The following is a 7,500-nucleotide window of genomic DNA, read 5'->3' as shown; positions in this document are numbered from 1 at the left end:
ATGTAAGTCAGGAGGCAACCAGTACCTACAGCCACACCACCCTGAACAAGCCCAATCTTAACTGATCTTGGAAGCTAAGCAGTGCTGGGCCTGGTTAGTACTTGGATGGGAGACCACCTGGGAATTCCAGGTGTTGTAAGCCTATTTTTTTTCTCTCTCTTGTTCTTGCTTCCTTCAATGCTGGTTTTGAGATGTATAAGAGATGTAGGTCAGTAGGCAACCTATACCTACAGCCACACCACCCTGAACAAGAACAATCTCGTCTGATCTTGGAAGCTAAGCAGGGCTGGGCCTGGTTAGTTCTTGGATGGGAGACCACCTGGGAATACCAGGTGCCATAGGCCTTTTTTTTTTCTCTCTCTTGTTCTTGCTTCCTTCAATGCTGGTTTTAAGATGAATAAGAGATGTAGGTCAGTAGGCAACCAATACCTACAGCCACACCACCCTGAACAAGCCCAATATCATCTGATCTTGGAAGCTAAGCAGGGCCAGGCCTGGTTAGTACTTGGATGGGAGACCAACTGGGAATACCAGGTGCTGTAGGCATTTTTTTTCTTGCTCTTGCTTCCTTCAATGCTGGTTTTGAGATGTATAAGAGATGTAGGTCAGGAGGCAACCAATAGCTACAGCCACACCACCCTAAACAAGCCCAATCTCATCTGATCTTGGAAGCTAAGCAGGGCCAGGCCTGGTTAGTACTTGGATTGGAGACCACCTGGGAATACCAGGTGCTGTAGGCTTTTTTTTTCTCTCTCTTGTTCTTGCTTCCTTCAATGCTGGTTTTGAGATGTATAAGAGATGTAGGTCAGTAGACAACCAATACCTACAGCCACACCACCCTGAACAAGAACAATTTTGTCAGATCTTGGAAGCTAAGCAGGGCCGGGCCTGGTTAGTACTTGGATGGGAGACCACTTGGGAATTCCAGGAGCTGTTGGCCTTTTTTTTTTTCTCTCTCTTGTTCTTCTTCCTTCAATGCTGATTTTGAGATGTATAAGAGATGTAGGTCAGTAGGCAACCATTACCTACAGCCACACCACCCTCAGCAAGGCTAATCTAAACTGATCTTGGAAGCTAAGCAGGGCCAGGCCTGGTTAGTACTTGGATGGGAGACCACCTGCGAATACCCGGTGCCATGGGCCTTTTTTTTTTCTCTCTCTTGTTCTTGCTGCCTTCAATGCTGGTTTTGAGATGTATAAGAGATGTAGGTCAGTAGGCAACCAAATATCTACAGCCACACCACCCTGAACAAGCCCAATCTCGTCTGATCTTGTAAGCTAAACAGGGCCGGGCCTGGTTAGTACTTGGATGTGAGGCAACCTGGGAATTCCAGGAGCTGTAGGTCTTTTTTTTTTCTCTCTCTTGTTCTTGCTTCCTTCAATGCTGGTTTTGAGATGTAGGTCAGTAGGCAACAAAAACGTACAGCCACACCACACTGAGCAAGTCCAATGTTGTCTGATCTTGGAAGCTAAGCAGGGTCAGGCCTGGTTAATATTTCGATGGGAGACCACCTGGAAATACCAGTTGCTGTAGGCCTTTTTTTTTCTCTCTCTTGTTCTTGCTTCCTTCAATGCTAGTTTTGAGATGTATAAGAGATGTAGGTAAGTAGGCATCCAATACATACAGCCACACCTCCCTGAACAAGCCCAAACTCGTCTGATCTTCGAAGCTAAGTAGGGCCGGGCCTGGTTAGTACTTGGATGGGAGACCACCTCGGAATTCCAGGTGTTGTAAGCTTTTTTTTTTTCTCTCTCTTGTTCTTGCTTCCTTCAATGCTGGTTTTGAGATGTATAAGAGATGTAGGTCAGGAGGCTACCAACACCTACAGCCACATCACCCTGAGCAAGCCCAATCTTAACTGATCGTGGAAGCTAAGCAGTGCTGGGCCTAGTAAGTACTTGGATGGGAGACCACTTGGGAATTCCAGGAGCTGTTGGCCTTTTTTTTTTCTCTCTCTTGTTCTTGCTTCCTTCAATGCTGGTTTTGAGATGTATAAGAGATGTAGGTCAGGAGGCTACCAATACCTACAGCCACATCACCCTGAGCAAGCGCAATCTTAACTGATTGTGGAAGCTAAGCAGTGCTGGGCCTAGTAAGTACTTGGATGGGAGACCACCTCTGAATTCCAGGTGTTGTAAGCTTTTTTTTTTTCTCTCTCTTGTTCTTGCTTCCTTCAATGCTGGTTTTGAGATGTATAAGAGATGTAGGTCTGTAAACAACCAACACCTACAGCCACACTGCCCTGGACAAGCCCAATCTCGTCTGATCTTGGAAGTTAAGCAGGGCCGGGCCTGGTTAGTACTTGGATGGGAGACCACCTGGGAATACCAGGTGCCGTAGGCATTTTTTTTTCTCTCTCTTGTTCTTGCTTCCTTCAATGCTGGTTTTAAGATGAATAAGAGATGTAGGTCAGTCGATAACCAATACCTACAGCCACACCACCCTGAACAAGCCCAATCTCGCCTGATCTTGGAAGCTAAGCAGGGTCGGGCCTGGTTAGTACTTGGATGGGAGACCACCTGGGAATACCAGGTGCCGTATGCCTTTGTTTTCTCTCGCTTGTCCTTGGTTCCTTCAATGCTGGTTTTGAGATGTAGGTCAGTAGGCAACAAATACCTACAGCCACACCACCCTGAACAAGCCTAATCTCGTCTGATCTTGGAAACTAAGCAGGGTCGGGCCTGGTTAGTAATTGGATGGGAGACCACCTGGGAATACCAGGTGCCATAGGCCTTTTTTTTTTCTCTCTCTTGTTCTTGCTTCCTTCAATGCTGGTTTTGAGATGTATAAGAGATGTAGGTCAGGAGGCAACCAATACCTACAGCCACACCACCCTGAGCAAGCCCAATCTTAACTGATCTTGGAAGCTAAGCAGTGCTGGGCCTGGTAAGTACTTGGATGGGAGACCACCTGGGAATTCCAGGTGTTGTAAGCCTTTTTTTTTTCTCTCTCTTGTTCTTGCTTCCTTCAATGCTGGTTTTGAGATGTATAAGAGATGTAGGTCAGTAGGCAACCAATACCTACAGCCACACCACCCTGAACAAGAACAATCTCGTCTGATCTTGGAAACTAAGCAGGGCCGGGCCTGGTTAGTACTTTGATGGGAGACCACCTGGGAATACCAGGTTCCGTAGGCCTTTTTTTTTTCTCTCTCTTGTTCTTGCTTCCTTCAATGCTGGTTTTGAGATGTATAAGAGATGTAGGTAAGGAGGCAACAAATACCTACAGAGACGCCACCCTGAACAAGCCCAATCTCGTCTAATCTTGGAAGCTAAGCAGGGCCGGGCCTGGTTAGTACTTGGATGGGAGACCACCTGGGAATACCAGGTTCTTTAGGCCTTTTTTTTCTCTCTCTCTCTCTTGTTCTTGCTTCCTTCAATGCTGGTTTTGAGATGTATAAGAGATGTAGGTCAGTAGACAACCAAAACCCACGGCCACACCACCCTGAACAAGCCTAATCTCGTCTGATCTTGAAAGCTAAGCAGGGCCGGGCCTGGTTAGTACTTGGATGGGAGACCACTTGGGAATTCCAGGAGCTGTTGGCCTTTTTTTTTTCTCTCTCTTGTTCTTGCTTCCTTCAATGCTGGTTTTGAGATGTATGAGAGATGTAGGTCTGTAAGCAACCAACACCTACAGCCACACCACCCTGAACAAGCCTAATCTCATCTGATCTTGGAAGCTAAGCAGGGCCGGGCCTGGTTAGTACTTGGATGGGAGACTACCTGGGAATACCAGGTGCAATAGGCATTTTTTTTTCTCTCTCTTGTTCTTGCTTCCTTCAATGCTGGTTTTGAGATGAATAAGAGATGTAGGTCAGTAGATAACCAATACCTACAGCCACACCACCCTGAACAAGCCCAATCTCGCCTGATCTTGGAAGCTAAGCAGGGCCGGGCCTGGTTAGTAGTTGGATGGGAGACCACCTGGGAATACCAGGTGCCGTAGGCCTTTTTTTTTCTCTCTCTTGTTCTTGCTTCCTTCAATGCTGGTTTTGAGATGTATAAGAGATGTAGGTCAGTAGGCAAGCAATACCTACAGCCACACCACCCTGAACAAGCCCAATCTCGCCTGATCTTGGAAGCTAAGCAGAGCCAGGCCTGGTTAGTACTTGGATGGGAGACCACCTGGGAATACCAGGTGCTGTAGGCCTTTTTTTTCTCTCTCTCTTGTTCTTGCTTCCTTCAATGCTGGTTTTGAGATGTATGAGAGATGTAGGTCAGTAGGTAACCAATACCTATAGCCACACCACCCTGAACAAGCCCAATCTTGCCTGATCTTGGAAGCTAAGCAGGGCCGGGCCTGGTTAGTACTTGGATGGGAGACCACCTGGGAATACCAGGTGCCGTAGGCCTTTTTTTTTCTCTCTATTGTTCTTGCTTCCTTCAATGCTGGTTTTGAGATGTATAAGAGATGTAGGTCAGTAGGCAATCAATACATACAGCCACACCACCCTGAACAAGAACAATTTCGTCTGATCTTGGAAGCTAAGCAGGGCTGGGCCTGGTTAGTACTTGGATGGGAGACCACCTGGGAATACCAGGTGCTTTAGGCCTTTTTTTTTCTCCCTCTTGTTCTTGCTTCCTTCAATGCTGGTTTTGAGATGTATAAGAGATGTAGGTCAGAAGGGAACCAATACCTACAGCCACACCACCCTGAACAAGACCAATCTCATCTGATCTTGGAAGCTAAACAGTGCCAGGCCTGGTTAGTACTTGGATGGGAGACCACTTGGGAATTCCAGGAGCTGTTGGCCTTTTTTTTTTTTTCTCTCTCTTGTTCTTGCTTCCTTCAATGCTGGTTTTGAGATGTAGGTCAGTAGGCAACAAATAACTACAGCCACACCACCCTGAACAAGCCTAATCTCGTCTGATCTTGGAAACTAAGCAGGGTCAGGCCTGGTTAGTAATTGGATGGGAGCCCACCTGGGAATACCAGGTGCCATAGGCCTTTTTTTTTTCTCTCTCTTGTTCTTGCTTCCTTCAATGCTGGTTTTGAGATGTATAAGAGATGTAGGTCAGGAGGCAACCAATACCTACAGCCACACCACCCTGAGCAAGCCCAATCTTAACTGATCTTGGAAGCTAAGCAGTGCTGGGCCTGGTAAGTACTTGGATGGGAGACCACCTGGGAATTCCAGGTGTTGTAAGCCTTTTTTTTTCTCTCTCTTGTTCTTGCTTCCTTCAATGCTGGTTTTGAGATGTATAAGAGATGTAGGTCAGTAGGCAACCAATACCTACAGCCACACCACCCTGAACAAGAACAATCTCATCTGATCTTGGAAGCTAAGCAGGGCTGGGCCTGGTTAGTACTTCGATGGGAGACCACCTGGGAATACCAGGTGCCATAGGCCTTTTTTTTTTTCTCTCTCTTGTTCTTGCTTCCTTCAATGCTGGTTTTGAGATGTAGGTCAGTAGGCAACAAATAACTACAGCCACACCACCCTGAACAAGCCTAATCTGGTCTGATCTTGGAAACTAAGCAGCGTCAGGCCTGGTTAGTAATTGGATGGGAGACCACCTGGGAATACTAGGTGCCATAGGCCTTTTTTTTTTCTCTCTCTTGTTCTTGCTTCCTTCAATGCTGGTTTTGAGATGTATAAGAGATGTAAGTCAGGAAGCAACCAGTACCTACAGCCACACCACCCTGAGCAAGCCCAATCTTAACTGATCTTGCAAGCTAAGCAGTGCTGGGCCTGATTAGTACTTGGATGGGAGACCACCTGGGAATTCCAGGTGTTGTAAGCCTTTTTTTTTTCTCTCTCTTGTTCTTGCTTCCTTCAATGCTGGTTTTGAGATGTATAAGAGATGTAGGTCAGTAGGCAACCAATACCTACAGCCACACCACCCTGAACAAGAACAATCTTGTCTGATCTTGGAAGCTAAGCAGGGCTGGGCCTGGTTAGTACTTGGATGGGAGACCACCTGGGAATACCAGGTGCCGTAGGCCTTTTTTTTTTCTCTCTCTTGTTCTTGCTTCCTTCAATGCTGGTTTTAAGATGAATAAGAGATGTAGGTCAGTAGGCAACCAATACCTACAGCCACACCACCCTGAACAAGCCCAATATCATCTGCTCTTGGAAGCTAAGAAGGGCCAGGCCTGGTTAGTACTTGGATGGGAGACCACCTGGGAATACCAGGTGCTGTAGGCATTTTTTTTCTCTCTCTTGCTCTTGCTTCCTTCAATGCTGGTTTTGAGATGTATAAGAGATGTAGGTCAGGAGGCAACCAATACCTACAGCCACACCACCATGAACAAGCCCAATCTTGTCTGATCTTGGAAGCTAAGCAGGGCCAGGCCTGGTTAGTACTTGGATGGGAGACCACCTGGGAATACCAGGTGCTGTAGGCATTTTTTTTTCTCTCTCTTGTTCTTGCTTCCTTCAATGCTGGTTTTGAGATGTATAAGAGATGTAGGTCAGAAGACAACCAATACCTACAGCCACACCACCCTGAACAAGAACAATTTCGTCAGATCTTGGAAGCTAAGCAGGGCCGGCCCTGGTTAGTACTTGGATGGGAGACCACTTGGGAATTCCAGGAGCTGTTAGCCTTTTTTTTTTTCTCTCTCTTGTTCTTGCTTCCTTCAATGCTGATTTTGAGATGTATAAGAGATGTAGGTCAGTAGGCAACCAATACCTACAGCCGCACCACCCTCAGCAAGGCTAATCTCATCTGATCTTGGAAGCTAAGCAGGGCCGGGCCTGGTTAGTACTTGGATGGGAGACCACCTGGGAATACTAGGTGCCATAGGCCTTTTTTTTTTCTCTCTCTTGTTCTTGCTTCCTTCAATGCTGGTTTTGAGATGTATAAGAGATGTAAGTCAGGAGGCAACCATTACCTACAGCCACACCACCCTGAGCAAGCCCAATCTTAACTGATCTTGGAAGCTAAGCAGTGCTGGGCCTGGTTAGTACTTGGATGGGAGACCACCTGGGAATTCCAGGTGTTGTAAGCCTTTTTTTTTTCTCTCTCTTGTTCTTGCTTCCTTCAATGCTGGTTTTGAGATGTATAAGAGATGTAGGTCAGTAGGTAACCAATACCTACAGCCACACCACCCTGAACAAGAACAATCTCATCTGATCTGGGAAGCTAAGCAGGGCTGGGCCTGGTTAGTTCTTGGATGGGAGACCACCTGGGAATACCAGGTGCCGTAGGCCTTTTTTTTTCTCTCTCTTGTTCTTGCTTCCTTCAATGCTGGTTTTGAGATGTATGAGAGATGTAGGTCAGTAGGCAACAAATACCTACAGCCACACCACCCTGAACAAGCCCAATCTTGACTGATCTTGGAAGCTAAGCAGGGCCAGGCCTGGTTAGTACTTGGATGGGAGACCACCTGGGAATACCAGGTGCCATAGGCCTTTTTTTTTTCTCTCTCTTGTTCTTGCTTCCTTCAATGCTGGTTTTGAGATGTATGAGAGATGTAGGTCAGTAGGCAACAAATACCTACAGCCACACCACCCTGAACAAGCCCAATCTTGACTGATCTTGGATGCTAAGCAGG

The 7,500-nt window shown here is 46.7% G+C and overlaps 1 non-coding gene and 32 pseudogenes across 1 annotated transcript; all 33 read left to right on the top strand.

Annotated features, from left to right (window-relative positions):
• Positions 1-23: 23 nt before the first annotated feature.
• LOC142127562 (5S ribosomal RNA) lies at positions 24-142 on the top strand (annotated as a pseudogene).
• An 83-nt stretch (positions 143-225) lies between these two features.
• LOC142127679 (5S ribosomal RNA) lies at positions 226-344 on the top strand (annotated as a pseudogene).
• Positions 345-427: 83 nt separating this feature from the next.
• LOC142127499 (5S ribosomal RNA) lies at positions 428-546 on the top strand (annotated as a pseudogene).
• A 75-nt stretch (positions 547-621) lies between these two features.
• LOC142127604 (5S ribosomal RNA) lies at positions 622-740 on the top strand (annotated as a pseudogene).
• An 81-nt stretch (positions 741-821) lies between these two features.
• Positions 822-940, top strand: LOC142127737 (5S ribosomal RNA; annotated as a pseudogene).
• Positions 941-1,226: 286 nt separating this feature from the next.
• On the top strand, positions 1,227-1,345 carry LOC142127759 (5S ribosomal RNA; annotated as a pseudogene).
• A 273-nt stretch (positions 1,346-1,618) lies between these two features.
• LOC142127722 (5S ribosomal RNA) lies at positions 1,619-1,737 on the top strand (annotated as a pseudogene).
• A 487-nt stretch (positions 1,738-2,224) lies between these two features.
• Positions 2,225-2,343, top strand: LOC142127693 (5S ribosomal RNA). Its single transcript, XR_012685401.1, has one exon. It is a non-coding gene; the product is annotated as a 5S ribosomal RNA (ribosomal RNA).
• An 82-nt stretch (positions 2,344-2,425) lies between these two features.
• LOC142127439 (5S ribosomal RNA) lies at positions 2,426-2,544 on the top strand (annotated as a pseudogene).
• Positions 2,545-2,614: 70 nt separating this feature from the next.
• On the top strand, positions 2,615-2,733 carry LOC142127543 (5S ribosomal RNA; annotated as a pseudogene).
• An 83-nt stretch (positions 2,734-2,816) lies between these two features.
• On the top strand, positions 2,817-2,935 carry LOC142127673 (5S ribosomal RNA; annotated as a pseudogene).
• An 83-nt stretch (positions 2,936-3,018) lies between these two features.
• On the top strand, positions 3,019-3,137 carry LOC142127633 (5S ribosomal RNA; annotated as a pseudogene).
• Positions 3,138-3,220: 83 nt separating this feature from the next.
• On the top strand, positions 3,221-3,339 carry LOC142127601 (5S ribosomal RNA; annotated as a pseudogene).
• Positions 3,340-3,426: 87 nt separating this feature from the next.
• On the top strand, positions 3,427-3,545 carry LOC142127506 (5S ribosomal RNA; annotated as a pseudogene).
• An 83-nt stretch (positions 3,546-3,628) lies between these two features.
• LOC142127510 (5S ribosomal RNA) lies at positions 3,629-3,747 on the top strand (annotated as a pseudogene).
• An 82-nt stretch (positions 3,748-3,829) lies between these two features.
• Positions 3,830-3,948, top strand: LOC142127455 (5S ribosomal RNA; annotated as a pseudogene).
• An 82-nt stretch (positions 3,949-4,030) lies between these two features.
• On the top strand, positions 4,031-4,149 carry LOC142127479 (5S ribosomal RNA; annotated as a pseudogene).
• An 83-nt stretch (positions 4,150-4,232) lies between these two features.
• On the top strand, positions 4,233-4,351 carry LOC142127491 (5S ribosomal RNA; annotated as a pseudogene).
• An 82-nt stretch (positions 4,352-4,433) lies between these two features.
• On the top strand, positions 4,434-4,552 carry LOC142127677 (5S ribosomal RNA; annotated as a pseudogene).
• An 82-nt stretch (positions 4,553-4,634) lies between these two features.
• LOC142127703 (5S ribosomal RNA) lies at positions 4,635-4,753 on the top strand (annotated as a pseudogene).
• Positions 4,754-4,828: 75 nt separating this feature from the next.
• Positions 4,829-4,947, top strand: LOC142127795 (5S ribosomal RNA; annotated as a pseudogene).
• Positions 4,948-5,030: 83 nt separating this feature from the next.
• LOC142127672 (5S ribosomal RNA) lies at positions 5,031-5,149 on the top strand (annotated as a pseudogene).
• An 82-nt stretch (positions 5,150-5,231) lies between these two features.
• LOC142127540 (5S ribosomal RNA) lies at positions 5,232-5,350 on the top strand (annotated as a pseudogene).
• Positions 5,351-5,625: 275 nt separating this feature from the next.
• Positions 5,626-5,744, top strand: LOC142127773 (5S ribosomal RNA; annotated as a pseudogene).
• An 83-nt stretch (positions 5,745-5,827) lies between these two features.
• Positions 5,828-5,946, top strand: LOC142127548 (5S ribosomal RNA; annotated as a pseudogene).
• Positions 5,947-6,029: 83 nt separating this feature from the next.
• LOC142127659 (5S ribosomal RNA) lies at positions 6,030-6,148 on the top strand (annotated as a pseudogene).
• Positions 6,149-6,229: 81 nt separating this feature from the next.
• Positions 6,230-6,348, top strand: LOC142127502 (5S ribosomal RNA; annotated as a pseudogene).
• An 82-nt stretch (positions 6,349-6,430) lies between these two features.
• LOC142127817 (5S ribosomal RNA) lies at positions 6,431-6,549 on the top strand (annotated as a pseudogene).
• An 84-nt stretch (positions 6,550-6,633) lies between these two features.
• Positions 6,634-6,752, top strand: LOC142127799 (5S ribosomal RNA; annotated as a pseudogene).
• Positions 6,753-6,835: 83 nt separating this feature from the next.
• On the top strand, positions 6,836-6,954 carry LOC142127618 (5S ribosomal RNA; annotated as a pseudogene).
• Positions 6,955-7,037: 83 nt separating this feature from the next.
• Positions 7,038-7,156, top strand: LOC142127638 (5S ribosomal RNA; annotated as a pseudogene).
• An 82-nt stretch (positions 7,157-7,238) lies between these two features.
• LOC142127682 (5S ribosomal RNA) lies at positions 7,239-7,357 on the top strand (annotated as a pseudogene).
• Positions 7,358-7,440: 83 nt separating this feature from the next.
• LOC142127869 (5S ribosomal RNA) overlaps positions 7,441-7,500 on the top strand; it is a 119-nt pseudogene continuing 59 nt past the window's right edge.

The sequence above is a fragment of the Mixophyes fleayi genome, unplaced genomic scaffold (assembly GCF_038048845.1).
Source record: "Mixophyes fleayi isolate aMixFle1 unplaced genomic scaffold, aMixFle1.hap1 Scaffold_292, whole genome shotgun sequence".
Classification (NCBI taxonomy): Eukaryota; Metazoa; Chordata; class Amphibia; order Anura; family Limnodynastidae; genus Mixophyes; species Mixophyes fleayi.
This window is presented reverse-complemented; position numbering and strand designations above follow the sequence as displayed.